Consider the following 27,880-nt stretch of genomic DNA (forward strand, 5'->3'; position numbering starts at 1 on the left):
CTGTCTGAGGAAGGGAAAGGAGCAGAGCCACTCAGCATTGCCATAGCTTTACTAGAAAATACTTACAATATCACCTAACAGGGATCTGTAAGACTTCGTTAAAGTAAAAAAAATTAATTCAGTATGTATTACATGGCACACATTATAAGGGCTACATGCTGGAGGATTCAGGTATAAGAAGAGAGAACGTTTCTGCCCTTGTGGGGCTTTCAATCCAAGGAGAGACAAAGAGTGAACCATTATTTGTAAGTGCAGCGGGTAGCACAATGGGGAAGCACGATGTACTCCATATACTGTATGTGGACTTAGGGCAGGATCCAGATTAAATGTTATGTTACGCATAAAGTTCTTAGCATGGTCTCTAGCACATAGTAAGTGCTCAGTAAATTGTAGTTGTTATTTTTGTTGTTACTGATGGCCTGAAAAACATGCTTCAAGGGGGCAGCACCCTTTTTTGGATTTGTGACTTGGGAAGGAAAGTCTGTGATCCATTCATTCATTCATTTGTTCATTTTATATACTTTTTTTTTTTGCTTATATGTTTAAGGGGCTGTACTCAGTGATAGAGATACAACACAAAGAGTCCCTACCCTGAAGGGGCTCCAATTCTAATTCGTTTAATTATAAACAGATAATTTCAAAATGATGCAGTAAGAAACATATTATTTAACACAAAGACCAGTGATTTCAACTCTGCCTCTCAGGGTCCAAAAAGTCTTCACTGAATAAAGGATGGGAGTTTAGTCTAGAAGATTGTTCTCCAGGGTCGCTTGTTTTATTACCAGTTCTTTCCTGGGTGTGGGGAGGTAGGTAAAGTGATTTTTATTTTTGTGCTCTTCTTTCTGTATTTGATCTCTCAGTTCAATCACTTGATGAATCGCCAAAAAAAAAAAAAAATGTTGGCAAGGGTTCATTGTCAGGCTACCTAATTTAGAAAAAATTCTGAATAGGCATAGGTTTCTTATACAGGAATTCACTTCCAAAATAACCATAAAATGGTCCATCTCCACAAGGACTAGGGCGCAAAACAAATTGTGATTTGATTAAAGTCTCAAAGAATACTATCTGTGTGTCAAAGAAGGTGAGCCATTTCTGCCTCTGGATCCCTATGACAGTCATCAGATGTTTGCAAGAAAACAAAGCCTGGCCTCACAGAGGCCACTTCCCAAGCTGTCACCCTGAGGCAGCGTCCTGCCCTCTGCATCTCACTGCCCGGGCACCTCAGCATCCTGGCGGCAGAGATTGTCTAAAATGTCTCACAAAGGGGTGAAGGAAAAAAGAATGAACACTTAAAGCAGATTCCAAAGTCCTCCTCAGACAAGGAATGTGATGGTTTTTCTGTCCCTTTAAGCCTGTGTGTGGCTGAGAGATGAAGATCCGTCCCACCCTGCAGCCTCTTCTCTGCCAGGACTTGGGGCCAAGTCAAGAGTAAAGGCCAGACTCAGCATGTTGACCAATGATGGCCCAGAGAAGCACGGGGCCATCTGATGCTTCCTGCGGGCGCCTGCGTGGACCCCTCAGGAGAGCAACGGCGGAGCTGAGTCTGCCAGGCCCACGCCCTTGGAGAGCTCTCTCGTCTCTGACCCTGGGGGCCACCCCACACAGCAGAAGGCAAAGTTAGTTCCTGCTAACTCTGACTGGTGCAGCAATCCACTGGAGAAGAGCCCAGCTGGCCTCTTTCTAATTCCTGTTCAGCACGAGCAAGCAAGCTAACACAGCTCTGGCAAAATAGGAAAAGGGGAAGAAAGAAAGATGCGGAGGATCGCTATTCCCAAGCCCTCTCCCTTCCACCCCAGGACCTGTACCTTCAGAGAGGAGGCCTGTTCTAGCAAGAGGAGATGAGATGGGCAGTGGTTTTTTGTTTTTTTTGTCGTTGTTGTTTGTTTCAGATCACAAGAAAACTCAGGACGGCTGATCCAACTGTGAAATGTGAATTTCATAAACCAATAAATCTGATTTTTCATATGCCCACACTCCAAGCCAGAGAAAGAAGAATCCAGAAGAATCTGCTCTAGAAAGCCTGTCTCTGCAAAGAAATGCAAAGAATGCTTAAAGAATGCAAGGTTTCCACCATAAGATGCTCTGAAAGTCAGAAGCAGGAAAAGTAGAGAAAGAGGAAACAACCCTTGGTAAAAATTTGCCTACCTGGACTGCTTCCTCTTTCAGTAAAGCCCTGGATTGTGGTTGCAACCTGAAAAAGTAGTGAGCATTCCCCTCTATTTGTTCCCACCTTTGGCTTAACCGGTCCCGGAGGGGTAAAGGCTCAGAGATAAAAGTACAGGCGAATTCCCTCTGGAAATTCCACACAGAGCAGGAAAAGCTGGTAGATTCCGGAAGGATTTTCATCAAGATGCTAACTGGGGTTACTTCCAAGTTGTAGGATTTTATGGAGTTTTCCTTTGCTTTTTATATATTTTTTTTCTGGATTGTTGGAAATTTTTCTTTATAATAAAGCTGAGCTATGTTATAATCAAGAGTGAAATAAAATATACATATGACTGTGGTTTTCTCCTCTTTCCAGAGACCTCAGTAAAATAAAAACATGGGAATAAAACTCAAGATAATTGAAGGAGACAGTGGAGAAGAGACCCCAACACATTTTCAGAAGAAGTAAAGAGAATAAAAGCCCGCTGATGGATAATCAGATCCCGGAAGCCATTTTCCAGAATGGTGGTGGGGATAGAGGGGTGAGGATACAGAGGAGATAATTCCAGTTGTCTGCAGATGCACTGGCCGTCGGTGGCACCCCACGCTCTCCTCACCCACCCCTGAGTTTGGAGCCTTTGCAGCCAAATTCCAGGCAAAAATCAGAGCTCCCTTTTCTACAGTTGTTGACATCTTCCTGAGAATTAGGGCTTCCAGACCCCCCAGCTTTTGACACTTGAGAGCCTCCCAGCCCGACTCTTCTTTCTGCTCAACCAAAGTGAAGCCTGCCTGTCAGTAAGCCCCATAAAACGGTGGCATGGTGGACATTACCACGGAAGGGTAATGAATGGAATCCATTTAACCTGAGGGCACAGCACATGCTTCCTGACATTGGGCCCATAGTATAATCCTAGCTCAGCGCCTGCCTCAGTGTTTATGGAAAGAACTGATTTGATGTATTAACGATTTCAGGTTATATTAAAATAAAGTTTATTGGTTTCCCACCTTGACAATCAGACCAATAGAACACAGAAGACTTAAATATGGTTATAGGAAAAAAATGTCATATGATCAACCTTGACAGTGTAAAAACAAATTCCAGCTGTCAGAAAATGAGAAGGGTATGAGAAGAAGGGTGGAGCGCTCATATCTTAATCTAATTTAGTTGGGAATCAAGAGGTACTTTCTATGTAAACCAGTGTAGCCATTATGGAAAATAGTATGGCGCTTCCTCAAAAAATTAAAAATTGAACTACCATACAATCCAGCAATCCCACTTCTGGGTATATATCCAAAGAAAATGTAAACAGGATCTCAGAGAGATATCTGCTCTCCCATGTTCATTGCAGCATTATTTACAATAGACAAGATAAGGAAACAAGCTAAGTATCCATCAGTGGATGAATGGATAAAGAAGATTTGGTGTATATATACCAGAAACAGAATTCTTGCGAGTGACAAGAACATTTCAGTACAATATTTTCAGGTGGTTGGGTAGTTTGATGTGCTATGATTTCCAATTTTCACCGCTGAACTTTCAAATCTCATTAAAACAGCTCTTTGTTGCTATTTGCTGAGTTAAATCAGCAGTGATTCAGCAAATAAGCAGACATAACAGGTTTCCTCTTGGCAGGTAGACTCAGGGACCTCGAAAATACAAGACTGAGAAAGTGATTTCGGAGCTAAAGCATTGGGGGCGCCTTTATAAGGATTGTCTTCTGTCAATCGTAACTGATCTTTACAAGTGAATGACTTTGAAAGAAAAAGAAGGCTCGCTCTTCTCCCCCATGGCTGCAGTGTTTACGCTGGCAGGAGTCTGGGACGGGTGGATTGCTCAGGAGTTTGGAAATGTCTGTTAGTGTCTGATGCAACCTAGTGTCCTGAAGAACATTAATTAAAAAAAAAAAAAAAAGTTCTGAACTAGAACGTATCTCTTGTAGATTTAGAGCGACCTTCAATCCCCTAGCTGGCCCTTACCTAAGGCTTTAAAAGTTTTTCTTAGCATCCGGCCGGAAGAATCATGAGGAAATTCTGCAGTGGCTCCACATTTATTGCATGTCTCCTAGGGGCAAGGGACCGTGTTGGTGCTGCTGAGTCAGACAGAGTCCCTCCCTCAAGTGGCTCTCAGTCTAACGACAGAAGTAGGACAGGGCTCTGAAAACTATAATTCAAGGTCCAAAGAAAGAAGGGCTGTGAGAAATACAAGGCAGGGACAAGTCCTGCAAAAAGAGCTAAAGATCAACGTGCTCTTTCTGATGAGACATGCAGATTTGCAACGAGGAGGTGTCCGAGGACCCCTGTGACAGTGATGGAGGGAGGGCGGGCAGCGCTGGGGTGAGCTGGGAAGACGGTGACTTGTATGAGGGCGCAGGGGGAGACTTACCGTAGGTTTGAGTCACTGAAAACAGGAACTGGGACAAAGGACAAATCAGAGGCAGATGTAAGGAGAGCCAGACCTTCCCCCTGCCGGCCCCTCAGTGCTGTGGCCCCCCTCCCTGACCTTGACCCCCTGCCTTTAGGCTTCGTGTGCATCCCGAGGGTTCTCAGGCTCTACTTTGTCAGCGGGGTCCCACTCCTGCCGGTCTTCATCCTTGTCCCCTCTTTGTCTCCCCTCCTGAGAAGCCAGGTCTCCGCCTAGTATGGACTCAATTACTAAATGACCCAAATGACTGAGTTGGTAATGACTGCACAGATTTGCCTCTTAGCAGCCTGTCTCTAAGAGTGCGCCCTGTCACTCCACAGCAGGCCGGCAGAAAGATGTTTGAGGACTCGTAAGGGCAGAAGAGCCCTGAAAAGTCACCAGGTCCAGCCTCCGACCATTTGTATCCTAACTTCTGAAATCGTCCCCGACGGACAGGCAGCCCCCAGCCCCTCCTGCTTGTGGGTGACTCAGAGACCCATCCCATGTGTGTCTTTATTTCGGGTCTCTACCTTGGTAGCGTTCAAGGGGATTAAGGTCTGAGTTAAGGGCACAAAGCCCCTCTTCAGCCCCGGGGCAGCAGAGCAGGGGAGGGAGGGGAGGAGGGTCCCAGCGTCGGGGAGATCTGGCCCAGGAACAGCAAAGAGAACAAGCCACTACTCAGGCGGGCCGGCTGTTTACACCGGGGACGCGGGCCTCACAGCAGCTGCACGGGTCTGTGGCCGCTGACAGGCTGGGGGGACAATGTGGGCATTCATCCCTCCAGCTGCTCCGCTCAGCGTGCGCTCGGGACGCAGAGGGGAGCGAGTGAACGAGAAGGGAAAGCAGAAGGGGAAGGCAGGCGTCCGACTGCAGGACCTCTGTCAGCTCTGAGCTGAGCCGTCGGCTGCAGGGGACAGTGCGCTTCTGCTGCCTGACCTGCCAAAATCTATAACGAGGCTAGTTAAACATTCCTAGCATTTCCAAAGAGTCTTCATGATATTTTCCCCCAATGAGCTGCCTGCTAAGAACGGGTGGACAGAGCCGGTACTCCCAAACCAATTTGGATGCAATTCAACCCTTCCCCACACCCCCTACCGTGAAGATGAGCTAGGTCAGTGATTCTCTCTGTGATCTCCTGATAAGAGTCCTGGATGGACAATGAGGAGAACTGGCCTCACCACCGTGACCGTGACCTTGGAGTAGTTATGTAACTGTTCCAGGCTTCTGTTCCAGGCTGCCAGTAAAATGGACATGATAACAGCTGCCCTACCTACTTCACAGGGTCGCCGTAAGGATGAAATGAAAGAACAGCCATAAATCATGTTATGCACGACAGACCAATAAGGCCTCGAGACCAGGGGTGGGCAAGCTTTTCTGCAAAGGACCAGGTAGTAAATTATTTCTGGCTTTGTGTATCACATAAGGTTGCATATTCTTCTTTGTGTGTGTGTGTGTGTGTGTGTGTGTGTGTGTGTGTGTTTTTAACAACCTTTAAAAATGTAAAAATTATTCTCAGCTCCTGGCCTGCACAAAAAAGCCCTAGTTTGCCAACCTCTGCTCGAGAAAAACCACAGGAGAGGGCTGGAAGTAGGGTCAGCCCTCCAGTGGTTGTGATAAATCTAAATATAAATAAGTGTTAATAAATAAATAGTATATGGATAGTCTGTGAATATAAATAAATATACATACCCATGGTATTTTCTAACTTGGGTCCCTATTAGTGAAACAGCTTGAACCCCAGCCCATGGGCCATCTCGTTCAAGAGTTCCTAGACTGTCTTGCCATTTGCTGAGCTTACTGTCTAGACTACAGCATCCATGCTGACTTCTTTTCTTTTCTTTTCTTTTTCTTTTTTTTTTTAAAGATTTATTTATTGATTGATTGATTGATTGCTATGTTGGGTCTTCGTTTCTGTGCTAGGGCTTTCTCTAGTTGCGGCAAGCAGGGGCCACTCTTCATCGCTGTGCGCGGGCCTCTCATTATCGCGGCCTCTCTTGTTGCGGGGCACAGGCTCCAGACGCGCAGGCTCAGTAGTTGTGGCTCACGGGCCTAGTTGCTCCGTGGCATGTGGGATCTTCCCAGGCCAGGGCTCAAACCCGTGTCCCCTGCATTAGCAGGCAGATTCTCAACCACTGCGCCACCAGGGAAGCCCCTCTTTTCTTTTTTAAATTTATTTATTTTATTTATTTATTTTTGGCTGTGTTGGGTCTTTGTTGCTGCGTGCAGGCTTTCTCTAGTTGCGGCGAGCGGGGGCTACTCTTCGTTGTGGTGCGTGGGCTTCTCATTGTGGTGGCTTCTCTTGTTGCAGAGCACGGGCTCTAGGTGCACGGGCTTCAGTAGTTGTGGCACGTGGGCTCAGTAGTTGTGGCTCGCGGCTCTAGAGCGCAGGCTCAGTAGCTGTGGTGCACGGGCTTAGTTGCTCCGCAGCATGTGGGATCTTCCCGGACCATGGCTTGAACCTGCGTCCCCTGCATTGGCAGGCGGATTCTTAACCACTGCGCCACCAGGGAAGCCCCACGCTGACTTTCTTAGTCATCTTAAATCGGAGGCCAGCCTTCAGCCTCAACTTGGCTTCAGAGCTTCACTGGGTCCCCATATTGATGAGACCTGGGGCAGACCACCCTGCCTTCTTAGCCAGTGCTGCCCGGGCATAACTCCTGTAGGAAGAGTGGGTTAAGACCTTTATTTGGGGACCACTACTGCCCATGTAAGAAGCAGCTCATGTTACCTGTGACAGTTAGCACACAAACAGTACTTTGTTGCAGTGGTTTTTTAAGTTGTGTCATTATTTCTCCCATAATGCCCTAATGCGGTAAGCTGGCTTTGTCACTATCACTACGAAGAGGGGAATATTGAAATGCAGTACTCAAGACACTAGCGTCAACCTTCATGATTGTGTGGGGTAGTGGTTTCTGGTTCTTTCTGTCTCTGATGAAGAGTCATGTCCCTGCTTCCCCTGGTATGTCCCTTTTTTCTTTCCTTGTCCTCACTCGTTGTTTGAAGATATTAGAAGAGCCTCAGAATGAAGCCCGGATGAAAATAGCAGAGAGAAAAGGGTGTTTGTTTCATTCTCTTCCCTTCCAAAGGATTTCCCAAGAGAAGTGGCAGATCAGTGCCATGATCTAGACTAGAATAATGAAAGCAGCCAGATTCAGATATAAGCATGCAGGAGGCAGTGCTGACCTAATAAATCTTGCTTTTGTTGGTACTGTGTGGAAATACGATGAAATAAACACAACACTTTAGGACCAGGTTCTTAGATAGCAACCGCCTCGTACCTTCTTTTGACAGGACTGTGTCAGCCAGAAAGGGTGGGAGCTTTCCAGGAAGATGGCCGGTGTTCGGAGCTGAGACCAGCACAGTAGTCTCTTGACTCTGGGCCAGCCCATTGTCTGCTACATCCTGCTGTTTCCCAGGGTGTCAGCTGCCCCAGTGGCCACATCCCTGCAGGGCTACGCTTCATGTTTGTCATTGCATTGTTGTGATCTTGAGAAGTCTTTTCTCAGTTTAGATAAAGAGCTCTATCATTTCTAATTGGATGCAATGTTTTCCCTCTGAATGATTATTTCATTCTGTTAGTGCATAGGGCTAAAACTCAACACTACTGTTCCAGCACTGCATAGAGTAAAGCTCTATTCTGCAGAGGAAAGTTCTAGTCTTTGAACCCAGACCACCTCAAACATGGACCAAGGATCTTAACGTATATATCAATGGCCTGGCCCCGGTCACAGGAGGGAAATTGTGGATGGCTCAGGGTAAGTCTAACATCCTCCTGGGAAAAACAACCCAAAGGACCCATTGTAGAGAAGGTGGCCATCTGTGTCATTTTCACAAATGAAGGAAAATACTTTAGACATAAAAACCTAGCCAAGGACAGTGCATGGCAACCATTCGGCCCACAATGCAGGTTGATTAAATGAATGAAAACTCTTCTAAGGAGATTTTTATGGTAAAGCTTCTTAGGAGAGGAATTGGACATACTAATGACCCTAACAGAGGAAAGGCTTATCTGGGAACACTGTATAAACATCAGTTTCTTAGTAAGAGTGTAATAAAGAGAGAAGGTAGATGGTAGTGTCTGCCACCCAGAAAACTGGGGAGACAAAGAAATAAAAAATTCTTACTCTCCAATTTCAGTTTCATTTACGATACATGCATCTGTCATTGTGTTATATTCCAAGACTTTGGTTTTTACTAAAGTTTGGGTTGATCAACTCCTGAGAGTGTAGGAGAGACATGTCCGAATCTCATCACGAAGCCTTCCCAATAACCATTAATCCCGGACGAGGAGTGTGAGTCCTCGTTAGCTTCCATCCTAACACTGGACATTCTTGAACTTGCCTTTAGACTTTGGGGAGGGGCGCATCCTGCTGTCCGGCGGCTGTGGCCCTTGCTGTAGGACCTCCCAAGTAGCCCGGGCCACCAGCTTCATAGACACCCTGAGAAGGGACAGACATCTATGGTGGCACATTCAGGGGAGGGAAGGTGTGCCAGAGCTGCCCTGAGGAACTGCTGATTTTATTCTTTCTGCTTCATATTTGCCATATTCTGCCATTCCTCTGGGGAAGACAGGTAAAAACACATTTAGAGGAGAATGTAGTTTGTCAAAACATCCCATGACTCCCACTAACTTCAGGATAAAATCCAAACTTATTGGTATGGCAGACAAGGTCCTCCATGATTTGACCTCAGCCTTCCTTTCTAATCCTCATCCTCTGTCACTCCCCATGTACTCCACCGGCCTCTGTGAACTACTTGTCCCTTCTCAAATGTACCATATTCTTTTATTACCTTTGTGCCTTTTGCCTATGCTATGCTCTGTGCCTAGAAGGCCCTTTTTCTTTTTTGTGATTTGGTGAACTCCTACTCATCCTTCAAGACCCAGCTCACATAGTCCTCGCGAAGCCTTTCCTGACTCTCGCAGGCAAAGTTATTTCTTTTCTCTATTCTCCCTTAAGGTTTTGTGCAAACATCTCTGACGATACATAAGTTTCTCCAAGAGTTGTTTATTTATGGGTTTATCTCCTCCACTCACCTGTAAGCTCCTGATCTATTGGGGCTGTAACTACTTATTATCCCCTGAGCCTAGCCCCATGCCTGGCCATATTAGTCACTAAGAAATGTTGAGTGAATGAATGAATGACCTGGAACTAGGTCTTAGAAGGCTTTGATGACCCAACATAATGATTCAATCTCAGCCATTGTCAGTGGTGTCCAAAACGATCCATTGGAGTACAGGGAGAAAATATTAGAGCTGCGATTTATATTCATGTTTGTCAAAGATTCACAATGAAAGTAAGCTTTCCTAATACTTTATATGAATCCATAGTAGCACATTGATATATACGTTAAGAATAAGGGTATGCATTTAAAACACTGTAGGCCACTGTTACATATAATGGGAAGAGTCTGAAAAATTCTGAACAGGGAAAAACCATGAAAAAAGTGAGTGTGTAGGAGAATTGATCTTGTAGACTGGAGCGAGGGAGGACATGAATCGGTATGGGAAACACGACAGTGGTCCATGCACAAGAGATCAGAGACAAGACAAGTATAGGGGCCATAGGAATGGAGCGGGGGGAGGAAGATCTACTAAAAAATTCTTTCGTTATCATTATCTTCATTATTATCAGCAGGACAAAGTTTCATATTGGTCAACGATAAGCAGAATGTGTCAGAGACCCTAAAATGCAGTCAGAACCTGGGGGAGCAGACAGAGCTCCAAGGTGAAGGTAGAATACTTTGCCCAGGCTTGGGTTCTTCTAAGTGACACTTTAAAATTTTTTTCTCCACTTGTTGGAAGGGGCGGCAAATAGGGGTCACCCATCCGGCCTGCTCAGTCCCCAACGTGGCTTCTTAATAAAGCCTATTTATAGCCCCAGGTTTCAGCAACATTGTGAAATTGCTGTGTGGGAGGGGAGGATGGCGGGGTCTGGGCCCTGGCTGGGTGAGTGACCGTCTCCTGGCTGCTTCCTGTTGGCTTAGGAAAGAACAGAGGAAGGTGGATTTGTTTGTCAGTTGAGCAAGCAGCCGTTGCCTGGCCTATGCCTGACTCTGTCCCTTTAAATATTAACCATCTCTTAAAACATTTGCGTTTTGTGCCCAAGGCCAGGGGGGCCCCCAAGAGAAAGGAGAGGAGGAAAGGATAAGAGAAAAGAGAGGAGGGTTTGCTACATCAACAATTTATTCATTCCACAAACAGTAGTGGAGCGTCCACGGTGACCCATGCACCACCCAGGGTTGGAGAGCTGAGTAGAACCTGGTGTCCATCCTAGAGACTCACAGTCTAGCAGAGGAGGCAGACGAGTTAACACAAGACAACGGGGAAAGGCTAAGCCCTGGACTGCTCTGTACCTTCTCAGCATCTCCATTTACCAAAGAAGGTTCCATGGGGGAGATGGAGGAAAAGATCGGAGATCTGAAAGTTTCCAGGGTCTGGGTCCCCAGGGCAGTGATTTTCAAACTTTAGCAAGCAAAAAGTGAGCTGGAAGCGCTGTTGAAAATGCAGCTCCCAGCTCAGCAGGACTGTGTCAGTGGGTCTGGAGTGGGGCCCAGGGCTCTGCATTGGTCCAGCTCTCCAAGCGAATTCAGATTGAGGAGGCCCGTGACCACAGCGGCGTGCTGCCCTTCCAAGCAAAAGTCTGGGCCTGGAGCTGCGGGCCTTGGGGCGAGTCCACCAGAGGCTGATGGAAGAAACTGAGAGAAAGGAAAGGGAGCATTAGAGACGGTTAAGGGCAGAAAATGGAAAAAGAAAAAATCTAGTTTTCGAGAGAGAAAAGGAATGTCTCTCTAAAGAGAAGTGAGCGAATATTACCAGGGGCCCTGGGACTGCTCAGTTGATTAGTGTCCATGTGTTAGCCATGATTTTAAGAAAGCACAAAGCAATGCCTTGGACATCAATAGCACCTGTGGGACCCTGCTTTTCCTTTGTCACATCTCTCGTCTTTCTTCCAGATCTGTCCACGGCCACGCTTTGCTCATCTGCAGGCACTGAGGCTGAATAAAGCCGTGGGCTATGGGAAGGGTGACCATCCTGGAGGAGGTGCACTGACTTGACGCTGTGTTCAGTGACTTGCCCGGTTCTTGGCAGCTCTGTGTCGCTGCGCCCTCACCCTCCACAGCCCCCAGGCTAGTCTACCCCAGAGCGGTGTCCGGCTCGCTGCCTGAGGAGGCCACAGCGGACCAAGCTGCAAGGAGCCTGAGCGCTGACGGCCACGAGCAGTTTCCACCAGTGGGCTGCAGGTCTTACTCCTCGTGCTGATTGCAACCAGAGTGTTTTCTTTCTGAATCTAGTTTTAGGCCCAAAGCGGAGCCCCTGGGGTATGGTTGGTGTGACCCTAGCACCATTTGGTTCTTCCTTGGCTCCAGGTGTGATGCTTCTGTTTATCGTGGCACAGTCCCTAAAGCAAACTTTCCCCACTTCTCTCCAAATGGACGTCTCTTCCTTCATTCTTTAAGCTCCTGCTCTAGTATTACCTTCCTTGTGACTCTTCCTTAACTATCCCCTTTCCCAGTGGGAGGCCCTATCATTATGGACTCTTTGTTCCCGAGTCGCCCCACTCGTCCGACTACAAGCTCCGGGGATCTTTCTCCTGGGAGTCACTAGAGTGTAATGGTTAGGAGCTCTGGCTGACCTGAGTCAGAAACTCAGCGCTGCCACCTGCCAGCTCTGGGACCTCAGGCAAGTTATTTCCCTGTCCTAAGTTTCAGTTTCCTTACCTGTAAAATGGGCAAACAGTCATACTTAGGATTAAGGTTAAATGAGCTAGTTCTTAGCCCGGTGCCTGCAACATGGTAGCCCTCCATAAATGTTTGCTCTTCTCATTATTCATATGTACATCCTTACTTTTACCCTAATCCCCATGGACTTAGTACAGAGCAGATGCTCAGTGATGTTTATTGAATTCACAGTTAAGACATGTAAACTTCTCACTGGATCGGTTCATTAATACATTTTAAGAAGGAGTGGGTAACTCAGTATTTTCCTTTATTTCATCAGTATCTTATGGTGTTTCCTCTATTCGAGGATTTCTTTAGAGTGGAATTAATCCGAATAAGTTCAGGCAGCCTCTTCTTAATCACTCTTCTTTTCGTGTCCATTGATTCAGCGTGTTTTTCTCACTTCAGTCCCCACCCTCATATTTGCTGTCCTGCTTCTGGAGGAATAAATCAGGACATGGTGGTCATTTAAAAGCACTTTAAACTGCATCTAAGTTCTCTAGAGGAAAAGAGCTATAGAATTCTACTAAGTCTGTTAGAAAGTTTGAATTCCGCTTCTCCCACTGTCCCTTTCCATCTTGTGAAATGAAATGGGAAGAACTAAGTAAACTCCAAAGTCCCTTTTAGTTGCAATAGTCTGTGACTTTTAGGCTCAGAAAGGTAAAGTGATTTCTATAAACAAACATAATTTAACGACTAGTTCTGACTCCCTCATATGGATAATCTCAGAAAGAAAATAGGTGCAACCTCTACTACTTGCCCTGTTTGCTGGGCATCTTTCCTACTTGCCTGGAGTCACTAGAGGCTGTTGGCACTGCTGAGCTAAATGTCCGGATGTTTGGTTTAAGTCCCTTTGAGTTCAGGGATTCTGAGGAAAGATAACAAGGGTGGACTGAGCTTAGAATGAACTAAGTTCTTCTTAAGTGATCTTAATCAAATAATCGAAGGTTAACTATGAAGAGGAAACATCATAAAAGTAAGGGAAAAACTGGTAACAAATAATTTATGAGTTTTCCTTCCCCTCCAGGAGAAGCTGAGCACAAGCCTTATCTATGCCAGGGAGGCCGAAGATGGGGAATTTGCCCAGCCTGACCCCCAGCCGGGAGGTCCCGGAGTCAAGGAGTCCCTCGCAGTGCAGGAGGATCCCCCTTTACCCTCGCAGGGGGCCAGGGGACGGTCCTTTGCCCTGTCTCTTCCTCCCTTTCTTATCCAGCGTGGCTCACTTTGAATGCAGTCCTGGGCCACTGTTTCTCATCCTCGTTTAATCCATTCTCTTTTTGAAAAGCATCTTTTAAAAATCTCGTATATGCCTCTTTCCCCAGAGATGGTGATAAGCACCCACTGGGCCCAGGCCTGTCCCTTCCCTCACTTAGTGAGGCCAGTGCCAGCTCTGGCGCCTCCCCCTTGCCACTCTCCATTAACTGCTGGTGATTGGTGATGGGTACGCTTTTTAAAAAATTTTTTTTATTTTTGGCTGTGTTGGGCCTTCGTTTCTGTGCAAGGGCTTTCTCTAGTTGCGGCGAGCGGGGGCCACTCTTCATCGCGGTGCGCGGGCCTCTCACTGTCGCGGCCTCTCTTGTTGCGGAGCGCAGGCTCCAGATGCGCAGGCTCAGCAGTTGTGGCTCACGGGCCCAGTTGCCCCGCGGCATGCGGTATCTTCCCAGACCAGGGCTCGAACCCGTGTCCCCCGCATTAGCAGGCAGATTCTCAACCACTGCGCCACCAGGGAAGCCCTGGTACTCTTTTTTGTCTCAACACAAACCCAGAGATTCTTCTGTCAAAGACAGTGCCTAACAGTCATCCATTCAGCGAAAGTCTCTTAAGCATCGTCTATGTGCCATTAGGCACTGCATGAGGCCCAGGGCATGCCATGATGGATGAAACATAGGCCCTGCTTTCCAGAAGCTCCAGAAGACACACAAACAATTCCAAAAGGATCGGTGCTATCTAGAACTAAGAGGACTGGGGGACCCAGAGGAAGGAGTGACTAGCTCTGCCTTGGGGCTGGCAAGGTTTTGCGGGCGGAGAAGGGAAAGGACAGCCAGGAACAGAACACAGAGTGAGTGTGTTGAGATCCAGGGTTTGGAGGAAGCAAGGCCTATTCAGGAAGTGGCTGGTGGTTGGGGGCAGCGGGAACGCAGTGCATGGGGTGGGAAAGTGATTGGAGATGAAGTTGGAAAGCCGGGTCGCTTTCAAATGTGAGGAGAAGCTAAGGTACTTGGACTTGATCCTGTTGGCAACAGTATCATTATCAGATAACTCAGCAAGGAACTGAAAAATAATATGAGTCTTAGGTTTTCCAATATAAAGTTACCTGTTCAGCCAGCATCCTTGTCAAGTAATTAGAGGTTAAACTTGACAAGGGATCAGTGGGGGAGGAACCTCTGAGGCAGCCGTGAGTGTAGTCTTGACCGGTGGAAGCTGCGGTAGAAAGTGGGGATATAGTTACCCTAAATCTTCAGCTTTCTGATTTAACTCCTCCGCAAACCAGACTTGTTTTGCTGCACTCCTAGAAGGGAATCAGCTCAGCTTCCCACATGCCGTCACTGTATTACAGTGAGAGATCATAAGGAATCAGATTTCTGTCAAAGTGCTTTGTAACACAGGACGTTCTACAAATACATTGGTAATTAGTACCGCGGTTTCCCGGGGGGATGCTCAGAATTTCCAGCCGGGATACATCCCTACTCAGATAAGCTCCTTGGAGACAGTTGTGCCCTTCAAATTTAACAGGCAGCTTTAAAGTGGAAACACATGACAGTGAGAGGGGACGGACACAGCCAATCAGATGGGCCAAATCAAATTTGGTGGCCATGAATATTATTGTTCTTGTTGTGCAGAATAATAAGCATAAGGCAGCGAAGATAAAGCATGTCTTGTAGATCTCTAGCTTTTCGGCGTGTTTTGGGGGTTAATTAAACTGGGTTTTTTAACAGCAGAACTTCTCAGAGCCTTGAATATGCTCATGAGCATGTGAATGCAAAGGAGGTTTTAGACACAGGGTGTCTCAGGTTCATTTGACCACCAAACCCCCTCCTATTTCCTGGTCCACACTGCCTGGAGGCCCTCCAAGACCCTCAAGAAATATTAGAGTCCACTCTCTGGCCACACTGTATTTTAAGAGGAAGATGCCCATTTCCAGGGGAAGCTGGAGGTGACCTGTGGGGCGGGATTCGTGGCAGAAGCCGCAGCAGAAGCCCAGCCACCTAAGGCCGTGAATGCTGCTCTCTGCTGTAGCCTTGGGGGCTGACCTGAGAGGCTTCCCCTCCTGTTCTTGGCCAAGAACTGCCCTGCTCTCCATCGGCCTCACCGCACGTGACCTTCTCCTTGTTACCAGCGCTGGCTGGTAGCCTCATCCCTAACTCCTGACTATTCGTGTTCCTTGCTATTTTTAGCCCTGGCCCAGAGCTTGTTACAAGAACTCAGCAAGCAGGGCCCAAGGCTACATCATGAATATTCTCTCATTGCTGTAACATTGGCTTATGAAATGTGACTATCTTTCCTCACAATTTTAAGTTATATTTGGTTCTTTTTTGGGGGAGCAGGGGGGTCTTTTAGGACTCCTTTTGTTCTATATTCTACCTCGCACAGTTAGTAATTAATATTTTGGTTTTGCATGTGTTCTCTAGGGTTTGATCTGTTTTCTGATCTTTGTGTATTGTCTTGTTTTCATCTCTGACGCTTTGGTTTTCTTTACTTGGGGGCAAGAAGAGAACACAATTTGGTTTTGCTTTCATGTTTAGTGTTAATAACGTGATTTTTTTGAGCATGATGTTGTCAGAATTGCGTGCGCAAAGTGACCTTCTCCAGGGGTCGTGGTGGGGACAGCTGCATTGAGCAGGACCCGTCGTCCCCTTTTTATTAGGAGGAACTTTTTATTAGGAGGAACTGTACTCTCCTGATTTGGCCCTTCGGGGTCGTCATCCGTGGGTCTCTGCCCCTCTAAAGATACTCCTGGGTTCTCTTTTCGAAGCAAAGCTGATTTCTGAAACCTCATGATCCATTTCAAAAATTAAACCAGCCCCTCCATTTGAATAAGAAACTGTCCACCAGCTTCAAGCTTTACCTTAATCGGTATTAGTTTTATTCAAGTTGAAAATGTCCTCCCGGGGTGTTTCCTGGTTGCCTAGTGGTTAGGATTCCACGCTTTCACTGTGGAGGCCAGGGTTCGATCCCTGGTCGGGGAACCATCCCACATGCCTCGTGGCGCGGCCAAAATACAAAATAATAATAATAAAATTTTAAAAATTAAAAGATAAAAATAAATAAAACCAAAAAAATGTCCTCCCGGTGCCCTCTCCTTCCACGAAAATTCTTGATTCCTTTTAGAGCCTCATTTTACTCAAAATAATACAATTTCTTCCATTCTCTTATGCTCTAGGCCTATATTTCCATCTGTTTATGGAAAAAAACCTCTCTCTGGAGGGCCTATGAGCTTGTCAAATTCAGCCTGTCCCGAGATCAAGTGCACTACCCTCCTCACCCTACCCCGGCCTCGCTGTTCTTATGCATCTGACAGCCTCTGTGCAGACGAACAAGCTTAGATTTCCCAGGCCTCATGGCATCTTCCGTCTTCCCCATTCTGTCCATCTAATCTGATCTAATTCGTATTTTTTTCAGTTCCGAATCAGTAATTCCTGTTGCGTGCATCTCCTTCTCTTCCTCCTTTCTGTCGTTGCCAGCTCTTTTCCGAACGGCTCAGGAACCTCCTTGGTGGTCGTTTATGAGAACTGCCCCTCCTCTGAATCCATCCTCTACTCTGCAGCACGAAAGGCTTAGTCAGCAATGAATACTCCCCGCCCCGCCTAGAGCCCTCGGCCAGGACGCGGCATCAGGTCCTCAGGGCAGATTGAGGAGCAGCGGGGGCAGCTCGCGCCTTCGGGAGAACGGTTGTCGGTCACTGTGGGACTGAACCAAGTTACTCTAACTGGTCCTTCGCCAGCTCACCCCAAACTACAGGGGACTTCAACCAAGGACACGTGTTCTTGTGGATCTGGGAGTCCCTCCAGGCTCTCTCTCTGGGCTGGTTTCCCCACTTTATATTCTATGCTTCATACCAAGATCTTCCTGCTCGCCTATCCTCCAACTAGTCGTGGCCCAGTAGGACTCCCTGATGAGTTTTGGAGGCTGATTTTTGCCGCACCCCAGATATCATGGTCTCCTAGCCACAGGCAAGCCCTCCGCTTCCCAGTGGCTGGGATGCTGCAAGCCAGCTGCGGTCCAGCACCGTGGCCTTCCAGGGGGTCCAGATGTGACTCCCAGTGACAGTGCCTGACACCGTTAGGTTTGAGAGATGAAGTTCACTGGCAACCTTTTGGAATCCATAACAAAGATTTCTAGTTTGTTCATTCATTGATTAATTTAACAGATGTTTGTATAGAGAGTCTACCAAGTGCCAGATACATTACATAGTGTTGAGGATACAGCACTGAGGGTGCCAGACTAGGTCCGAGGGACAGAGAAATAGACGTGTCAGCTCATACACGGCATCAGTAATTGTCAATGGTTCCCAAAGTCTGAAGACAAGCTGTACAATATGTAAGTGACTGAGTGGGAAGGACTATTCTAGACAAGATCCCCAAGGAATTAACCTCTGAGAATTGACATTTAAGCAAAGATCTGAATGCTAAGAAGGAGCCGACACGCCAGTTTGGGTGGGCAGAGTGTCCTAGAGACGGGGACCAGCAGAAGTGCAAAGTGGGAATGAACCTGGAAGAGTCTGAAGAACAGAAAGGAGAACAGTGTGGCCGGGCTTGAGGAACAAAGAGGTGAGGGAGGGGAGTTGGAGTCAAACGGGAAGACACAGACCGTGGAGTGTGAGGCCGTGGTACGCCTGCCTAGATGTTTGCATTATTCTATGAGAGCAAAGGGGAGTTACGCTCTGCACACCCAGAAAAGGGGTGATACTAGAGACCACGGTGCCTGAGCGTCTCCGAAGTTTCCTGCTGATGACACAGGGAGTGGAGACTCCCAAGGGAGTGCCACATTTCTTAGACGTCCACAGCCGGGGATGATATCTTGATGGGACACCTGGCTCCTGGGGCTGGTGATGAGTTCAAAGATGAAGAAGACCAAATGGACTGAGGAGGGAGCAAGCAGAGACCTACTGTTCTTTCAGTAAAGTTCCTGGAGGAAAGGGGGGTGGGGAGGTAGAGAGAGGGTCCTGAGATTCAGGCAGGCTGCAGATGCGAGCTCTAAGGCTAACGCCCCAAGACAGATGCAGGGTTATGGGTTGCAACAGGGGAGCCATGTTGGAGAAGCAAAACTACTCACACTTAAGCCTGGCCGGCCCTGCACATACCCTACTATTCATTCTCAGCTCTGCTCTCCTGCACAGTGGACACCCTGAACCAACACACACAAGTCTGCAAAAATACATGCAAAAATGGCACTCTGATATTTATGCAGGAGTGTCCAATGTGCTAACAGTATAAATTCCAATTCCAGGCAAAATGACCTCCTTGACCTTTTTAATGCCCTAATCAACAGATCTCCCTTGAGGAGGGCCTCCTTCTTTCACGATTGTCCTTTTTCTTGGATAGTTGTTTTACCTTTACTAATATGCAATGGTTAAAAAAAAACAGAAAAAGAAAAAGAAAAAAGCAACCCTACTAAATAGAGGGCACTTTGAAAGTGCAAGGACCACTCCGTTCTCTGACGAGCCCTGCAGCCCTGGCCAACAGTGAGGCTTTGGGATAAAGTTAGGCCTGTATGAAGGATGAATGGGCCCAGTCTGTCTCCTGCAGAGCTCTGCTGTGCGGATGGGGCCAGAGTCGTCACTTGGCTCATAAGCTTTAATAGAGCGTCTTTCATTCAAAGATCCCAGGACACTTCACAGCTGCTAAAATGATCCTAAGCAAATATTTGTAGCCACACAGTACAGGTGGGTCTACGGAGGCACCGAGAAGAAAAAAGGACTGACCAAAGACCCCAAGAGTCAACTGCAGAGGCAGGACCAGAATCCAGGACCTGAGCCAATTCAGAGCTCTGTCTGCAGGACCAGGCCTGGAAAGGACCGTTGGGACTTTGTGACTGAGATGAGACATGGTCAAACAAATTTGAGATCCACAGTAACAGTCAGATGTGAGCCCGCTTCATCCTAATCCTGTGCTGTTCAGGCACATGTGCGTGGTGACTTGGTGACGTGCCGCTCTAAGTGGTTGGGAGCTTTAATAATTAAAGCCCTCTAATTAGATAGACAGCGTCTGTCAGAGTGAGCACGTGCAGTAGAGTGTGTTCTGTGTTCCTGACAAATTCACATTATAGCTTCAATTATACTCATTTCCTGTGTGCTGGGGCCAAAAAGGCCAATGTACAAAAGCAACCACATGGCCATATTGCCAAGATAAGGGCAGACACGATACAATCCACCTACGTAGGCTGCAGGCTGGGGTCCGAGTCAGGGGGCAGAGTGAAGATGGAGTGCTATGGTCTGAACGTTTGAGTCCACCCCACATTCATATGTTGAAATTCTAACCCCTAAAGCTGATAGTATTAGTAGGTGGGGTTTAGTAGGAGGTGATTAGGTCCTGAGGGTGGAGCCCTCATGAATGGGATTAGTGCCCTTATAAGAGACCCCAGGGAGCTCCCTTGCTCCTTCTGCCATGTGAAGACACAACAGGAAGTCTGTGACCTGGAAGAGGGCCCTCACCCAACATGCTGGCACCATGACCTGGGCTTCCAGCCTCCAGAACTGTGAGCAAGAAATTTCTGCCATTTATAAGCCACCCAGTCTGTGGTATTTTGTCATAGCCACCCGAACAGACTAAGACAAAGAGTGCACTTTGATAGGGTCCTTCAGGATGGCTGCTGCCCCATTCTTGCCACTGCTGACCTAAAGACAAAGTTGAGCTGTGACCTAGGGTAGTCGGGTCTCCTTCTCTGAATTGGCTGAGCTGGAGTCGATTAGCTGAATGACAGACAAGGCAGGAAGGATTCGGTAGGAAGGATGGGAAAGAGAGAAGAGAACAAGGTATCCAAGACTCATGGTGGGGTGCCACCAATGGTACTTCTCACTCCATTTGCTCCACAGAGACTGGTTTGTCTTGGGGCTTCTCCCAAGGGTCAGATCTCGTTCAAGACTTCCCTGGATAACAGGGACTTGGTGGAGCTCCAGAACCCACAGGCAACCTCCAACATGGCCATGCAAGGTCAGCGGCCATTTTGGTACCGAATGGTGGTTACGAATTCAAACTCAAGACTCCTTCATTACTAGCTGTGTGATCTCAGGCAAGTCACATCATCTTTTTGTGCCTCATTTTTCTGGGCACAAATAGTATGTGCTTGCCAGGATTCTGAAGGAAGAGGTTGGTAGAGTGAAGCACTTAGAACAGAGCTTGGTCTGCAGTAAGAACCCAACAAATGTCTGCCACTATTGTTACTGTGATGTAGCAAACTCAGGGTACCCCAGAACCTATTAGATTTCTGGTTTCTCTTCAATGCAGATCCAATTCACTCTTGGGTCCAATTTAACTTACAAGTTACACATAAGACTTAATTTCCAAATTAAAGGGCTTTAGCCAAAAGACCACATTTATTGGCAGGTGTTGAATGTAGATTAGCTGAAGCTCATACACAAACACAACACACAAAATCTCATATATATGTATATACCTGTATCTCATATCTCATACATATTTCGTAGATATGAATAACATCTATGTATATATACACACACATAATCTCTGGGACCGTGGGTCTAACCTGCTCACACTCCCTATGGATATTTTTCTTGGGCTGTTCTTCCTTGGGCTCTTTCTTGGGTTGTCTGGGCTGAGCTGAGTCGTCCCTTCATCACTGATGTTTTGCTGAGCGTCAGCCAAGGCTGGCCCTGGGTAAAACAGAGGCCAGATTTGCTTACACAGAGCTGCTCTGCTCTGGCGCCCACCTTCCCAGGCCCACCCAGGATCTATGACCTCAGAGCCCCCAGGACACTGGCGTTGGTGGCAGCCTCCCAGCATCAAGTAATCAGCAGGCTCGCAGTGAATCGGGGAGCAAGGGCCAGCCCAGCGGGGAGATCCGTGGCTTGAGGCCATGGTGGGGGTGGCCAGGGAGAGAGCCAGAGCAGAAGGGGGTGGACCTCAGTGCTAGGATTTGTCTCACCAGGTCTTGGGCAATGGAAAAGCATTTTGTATACATAAAGGACCACCCAAATGTTAAGGGGCGTTATTATATAACTGTTAACAACTTTTCATTCTAAAGCCACTTGTTCAGTATCTATGCAGCAGGCAACACAGCAAAGAAAGCCCAAGAGCTCTGGGTGTGCACTGCCTGTGTGGCTGACACATGTGTGACCTCAAGCAAGTACCACTGTCCCCTTTTCAGACCTGACTTGCCCCTCCGTGAGGTCCCAGGAGAACAGGGTCTTTGAGAAACAGACAGTGACAACGTAAAATGCCTGGCCTATAGCAGACAGAGTCACCCAAGGCTGCGGTCCCCTCTCTCTGGTGAAGAGAGAAGGTACTTTTCTCCACATAGCAATGGAACTTCCTAAAACTGGAAAACAAAACTGGCCACAGGAAAGGCTTCAGTAGTGAATTATTTTCACAGCATCTTTTCTCTCCTTGAAGACCATGCAGAGTGGGACTATCTATTGCAGTGTGGTTCAGACTTCAGCAGGAGTTGCTCACAAAAAGTGGGGTTTGGGGATGTTTTCCATACACGGGGCGCTTTTGTTGACGGTCCTGTCTCAGTGGACTCTGCTTGGCAGGGGCCTCCAGGTGTGTCCTGAAAGGGCAGAAGGAGCTTGCCAGCGAAGCCCAGGGCCCCAGGAGCCTCAGCGCCAGGCTTTGTGTGTCAGCTGGAATGCTTCCCGCGGCGATCAGTGACCACAGAAGACAACCCCACCGGCCAGGGAATGCGGAGGGGTGTCCAGGTACCGTGGGAGCACCGCACTCAAGCCCACGGGACACAGCCAGCGCGCCCATGGCTTCTCACGTGTCCCCTTGCCTGGGCTGCTCCCAAGCCTCCAGCGGGGCTGGTCTAGGAGCTGAGAAGCTCTGTTTGCGAAATCACCTGCACCCTGGAGGCCCGGGCAGGTGTTTGTCGAACGTGGGGATGGGAGTTTGTGGAGATGGCATGGATTTATTATTCCACGATCAATCTGATTGGCTTCCCTCTACGCCCTGACCTTATTCCCTCCTGCTTCAATTGTACTAATGACACCACCTCATGGACAGACCTACTCACTACAGGTGACGTGGATTTTTTTTTTTTTTTTTTTTTTCCCCCATCAGTACTGTTCTCTGGGAAAATAAACTCTTCACCTGACATCCACTGCAACCTTCTAGGCCTGTGGGGATGCGAGAGAAGCTGAGGGCTCCACGAGCTTCACCGCCAGAATTTCTGTGTTGGCTGGACATTTCCGGTGGCCATCAGTGACCACAGAAGACAACCCAAGAAAGAGCCCAAGGAACAGCCCAAGAAGAATATCCATAGGGAGTGTGAGCGGATTAGACCCACGGTCCCAGAGATTGTGTGTGTGTATATCTACATAGATGTTATTTATATCTACGAAATATGTATGAGATATGAGATACAGGTATATACATTTATATGAGACGTTTTGTGTTGTGTTTATGTGTGTATGAGCTTCAGCTAATCTACATTCAACACATCTATTTTCATTTACTTAAAGTGTTTAAATAAAGATTTAAATAAAGATTTATTTCTTTGAGTATATGGTAAATATTATATATTGATTTCTGGACCATTGCTAGGTCAACCTTGAGATGCTCTTTTATGCCTTTACCTGTCTTCTCAGGTTTCTTCTCTGGCTCCAATGTATATTGTTTTTTTAAGATTTTTTTTTAATGTGGACCATTTTTGAAGTCTTTATTGCATTTGTTACAATATTGCTTCTGTTTTATGTTTGGTTTTTTGGCCACGAGGCACGTGAGATCTTAGCTCCCTGACCAGGGATCGAGGCACATGGGATCTTAGCTCCCCGACCAGGGATCGAACCCGCACCCCCTGCATTGGAAGGCGAAGTCTTAACCACTGGACCGCCAGGGAAGTCCCATGGTGTACATTTTAAATTGATAAATATTTCTCAGCTTCTGGGCCTCAGAACACATATCAGTAAAGAAAGCTAGTGGTGGGCATCAGTAAGAGATCTAGAACAACTCGCCCAAGCTGGGCACCTATGGGTGTTTAATAAATGGCGCGAGTGGAGGTGTGGCTGGTGGGTGGTGAGGCTGTGACTGTCCCTGTGGAGCTGTGGACTCAGAGCGGTCCCTGTGCCCAAGGTCAAGGACGTTCGGGAAGACTCCGCGTTCCCGTCGGCAGGAGCAACCTGGTTAGCATCTCTGCTCTTCTGGGCCGCAGTTAGTTGAATGAGTTAACTAATCAGAGCCCGGGAGCTTGATTTCCAAGCATCTCTACTGCTGATGATTCTTTGGCATCGTGAAAGCACACAGAAGATGGAGAGGAAAGCCACCTCTGATGTCTCGTTATTTCTCAAAGAACTGAGTGAAACGAGGTGGTGAGCCTCTCAGCGTTTCTGGATGTCTCCAGAATTTTCCCCCTTGCACGGGTCCCTTGTACTTGGGATAGTTTGCAGACACCTTAGTAGCATTTTTATTATGAGTGAGGACAATGATAAGGACTCCCATTTCCTTCTCTCTCCTCTCCCAGTCTGCACCAGTGAGCTCTGGGAAGAGCTTCGAGAGTAGGATAAGAGCAGAAGAAATTCCGTTCAGTTTGCAGTCCTCTCGATCTGGTTAGATGGTGAGAAGTTACCAGGCCAAACACCTTGTACAGCATCCCAACCAGCCCAGGGTAGCACGATTCAGTGTCCAGTGTCTAGAACGCACAGGACCAGAGGTGTAGGTGAACTTGCCTAAGGCCATGAGTTGACCGTGACTTGGTGTCCTCATCTGTCAAGTGAAGAGGTTGACCTCAATGATCCTGACATTCCTTTTCAGGGTCAGCATTCTCTAATCCTCAACTTAAAAGCTATAAAAAGTTTGAATTAACTTTGACAATCCTTGTAGGGTTGTTAAAACAATGACACAGAGAATCCTAAACAGCAGAAGATCAAGAAAATACTTATGTTTCATTCAGAAATTCAGATGGACCATGTGTTATATCAAAATATTGATTGTTTTGCAGAGAACTAAGTGGGTCTGGGGAAATGAATAATTAATGTTAATAGTAGTGTGCATTCTATGACCACTAATGGTGGTCAGCTGAGGGAGGACAGAGTATGTGCCCCAGAGATATGCAGCCATTCACTGGTTTGACAATTATCTATTGAGGGTCTGCACCCAACCCTCACCCCGGGAGAGCAGATGTATTCTGCTCATGGGGACATCTTAAAATGCAGATTTTGATTCAGTAGGTCTGGAGTGGAGCGCAAGAGTCTGCATTTCTAAAAGCCTCCCAGGGGAAATCAGGTATATGTGTGTGCAGTAAAACAGGTGTTCTATAAGGTTTTCTGCTGGTTGTTGAATGAGGGGTCCAGATTTTACATGCAGTAGAGTTCAAAGGATGGGGACAGTCCAAATGTTAGAAAGGAAGGCATAGCTTTCTTAGAAGAGGAGGGTCCAACAGTCTGAGACTAGAATACTGCTGTGGTTTAAATGCTTGTGGATAACTGAGAATTAACTGTTTAGGGAAAGGGAGGGGGAGTAAAGTATTTCTACAGGCGGCAGGACCCGAGCATTATGAGGTCTGCGGTGCTATTAAAATGCAGTGGTGCTTCTGAAACACAGAGACCCTCATCTCAAGGCTCTGGCCTTTCTGTCCTTCGAATTGAGGTTTGCCTTTGACTTAATGGAACAATTTTCTGCTGGAGCCACAACAGCCGTTTCATTCCAAGATGGATTGCAATGTGAACCGATCTTTTTCCATTTCATGTCCCAAACCGCAGCACAATTAGTTTCTAAATAAATGTCAGCGGCTGCTGGAGGAGGCTCTGACTGCGAGGCTGGAATAACTGTGGGCGGCCACAGAGCGTGTGGGCGTTGGCGGCTCCCCTGTGAGGGCTGGGAGGTTCCGATGCCCCCAGCACACCTAAACACCCTGGGTTTCCTGAGAGGCATCCCCCTGATGAGCCCCTGTTGAACATTTCTGAGGCAAAGTAGTTTTGGAGACAGTAAGAAGATGGAGTTTGTTTGGAAAGTCAACATATGTTTTCAGGTAAACACAGATCACGTCAGCCAAAAACAGTTGTGCCTGCTTCCGGGAACTCATGATCCTTTGTCATGACAGACTCCAATCGCATGTAGAGATGAATCCCCACCAAGCCGCACACTTTGATGTGAGTGAGGACAGATGTTATGGGTTGAATCGTGTCCCTACCCTTCCAAATTCATGCATTGAAGTCCTAACCCCCAGTATCTCAGAATATGACCTTGTTTAGAAACAGGGTCATTGCAGAAGTAATAAGATGAGGTCCTAGTGGAGGAGGGTGGACCCCTAATCTAATGTGACTGGTATCCTTTAAAAGGGGGAAATTTGGAGACAGACATGCACACGGGGTGAATGCCATGTGAAGATGAAGGCGGAGACTGGAATGATGCTTCTACAAGCCAAGGAGCGCCAAGGATGCCAGGCAAACACCAGAAGCTGGGGTAGAGGCATGAGCAGATGCTCCCTCGCAGCCCTCGGCAGGACACAAAGCTGCCCTCACCTTGACCTCAGGCTTCTAGTCTCTAGAGCTGTGAGACAATACGTTTCTGTTGTTTAAGCCGCTCGGTTTGTGGCACTCTGTCACAGCAGCCCTAGTATACTAATACAACAGATTGATAATGGCATCCATAAAATTAAATAGTTACGTGTATGGCTTTGGAAAAAAATTGTTTAATCTCTGTAAAATGAGGAAGTTGGAGCAAGGGGTTAATGAAATGCCTTGCATTCTGTGAAGGCGAAGTATTCTGTGATTCTCTGAGATTCTGCTCTATTGGTCAACCTAGGACCATCTTGTGGGTAGCACCTGGGAGCGAGGGCTGAGAAGCAACGTCCGCATCCACAGGAGGCTGAGGACAGGCGAAGGAGATGGAGCTCAAACAGCCAGATAACCAGGCAGAACCTTAACCCTGTGGCACCTCAGACGCTAAACAGAGACAGGACCCTGCCTGGGAGAGCGGGGCCCTGGGAGCAGAGGGTAATCCCCACAGAAAGCTAGGACGACCCCGGCGGGGCTGGCAGTGGCCCCGGGCCCCTCCTCACTCAGGCAGGGTGATCTGGAAGCAGCAGTTAGGAGTCAGGCTGAGACCGCTGGCCTGAGGTTCTGTCCCCCCGAGTGAACGGTTAGCAAAGGGCAGGAAGGACCAATTCACACACCAAGGTAGGCAACCTCATGACAGCTCAGGAATACTTGTTGAAGGAGACCCTTGGTAAGTTGGCAGGTAGGAACCCAGAGTCATCGTACCTTGGGTATGAAAGGAAATGTGACTTCACGTCGTGGTCACCGGCAGGTGGCGTGTAAGCATTTGGGTGACATGTCCTGGAACAGCACAGAGCAGGGGCCGTTCCATGCTGCTCATTACTGATTTCCCTAGTCAGTGCCCTGCACATTATAAACCATCAATTTGTTGCATGAAAGAAGGACAATGAAGTAGGAATTTGTTCCAGGAATATGGGAAACAATTAGCCAGCTTAGTAATTAGGGCCATGTTACCCTTCTACACTTGACTTTAATTAGCTGTTTATTTGAATTAAGTAATTAATCGTTACATTGATTGTATTATTTAGTGCCTGTTGGTGAAGGATAATGTGTATGACCACAGAGGTTAGCTTAGCAATTTGAGAATTTGAATGGGAGAAGCAGAGTTAAACTTTCCCATGTTATCAGTCACCAAATATCAACCAGCTCTCTGAAATGTGCAAAGCGCTGTACTGGGTGCTTGTAATCAAGGTGCAGGGTCACGTATAAAGTGGCCAATGATTATTCTTCAAAATAGTACAGTAAGCAGAATCCCATGTTCACTGCACAGCCTCTGCTTCTCTTGTCTGTTTTTGTACGCGGGCTTTTCCTCTTCCAGAAATGCCCCAGCTTACAAAATCATCCTTCAAGGCTTATCTCTCCAATGACTTTATCCACTGTTTCCTCCAGATCCGCTGAATGGGAATATTCCCTCCTTTGCATAGCCATCACTCATCACCAGTGTCCTCCAGAGCTCATACTCTACCTTGTATTCTAGTTGACAGCTATTTGTCTCACCCCTGTTACTAAATTATATGTTCCCTGATGTGGTGAGTTGAATAGTGTCCCCTCCCAAATTCATGTCCATCTGGAACCTCAGAATGTGACCTGATGTGCAAATAAGGTCTTTGCAGATATAATTAGTTAAGGATCTTGAGATGAGATGAGATCATCCTCGATTTAAGGGAAGGCCCTAAATCCAATGACTGGTGTCTTTATAAGAGAAAGGAGAGGGAGATTTGGACACAGATGCAGAGCGAGTATGGCCATGGGAAGACGGAGGCAGAGATCAGCCCCAAGCCAAGGAAAGCCAGGAGCCACCAGAAGCTGAAGTGCTCAGAGGCAAGGAAGGCTCCTCCCCTTGGGCTTTTGGAGAAAAAATGGCCCTGCTGACCCCTTAATTCCAGATTGCTGGCCTCCAGCACTGTGAGAGAATAAATTTCTATTGTTTAAGCCACCAAGTTTGT

The 27,880-nt window shown here is 47.3% G+C and overlaps 1 long non-coding RNA gene across 1 annotated transcript in view; it reads left to right on the forward strand.

The window, feature by feature from the left end:
- Window positions 1-5,844: 5,844 nt before the first annotated feature.
- LOC137756113 (uncharacterized) overlaps window positions 5,845-27,880 on the forward strand; it is a 29,514-nt gene continuing 7,478 nt past the window's right edge. Inside the window, exon 1 of the long non-coding RNA XR_011072174.1 lies at window positions 5,845-5,934. This is a non-coding gene — a long non-coding RNA (uncharacterized lncRNA). The remainder of the gene's footprint in view (window positions 5,935-27,880) is intronic.

This window comes from Eschrichtius robustus, chromosome 21, assembly GCF_028021215.1.
Source record: "Eschrichtius robustus isolate mEscRob2 chromosome 21, mEscRob2.pri, whole genome shotgun sequence".
NCBI classification, from domain to species: Eukaryota; Metazoa; Chordata; class Mammalia; order Artiodactyla; family Eschrichtiidae; genus Eschrichtius; species Eschrichtius robustus.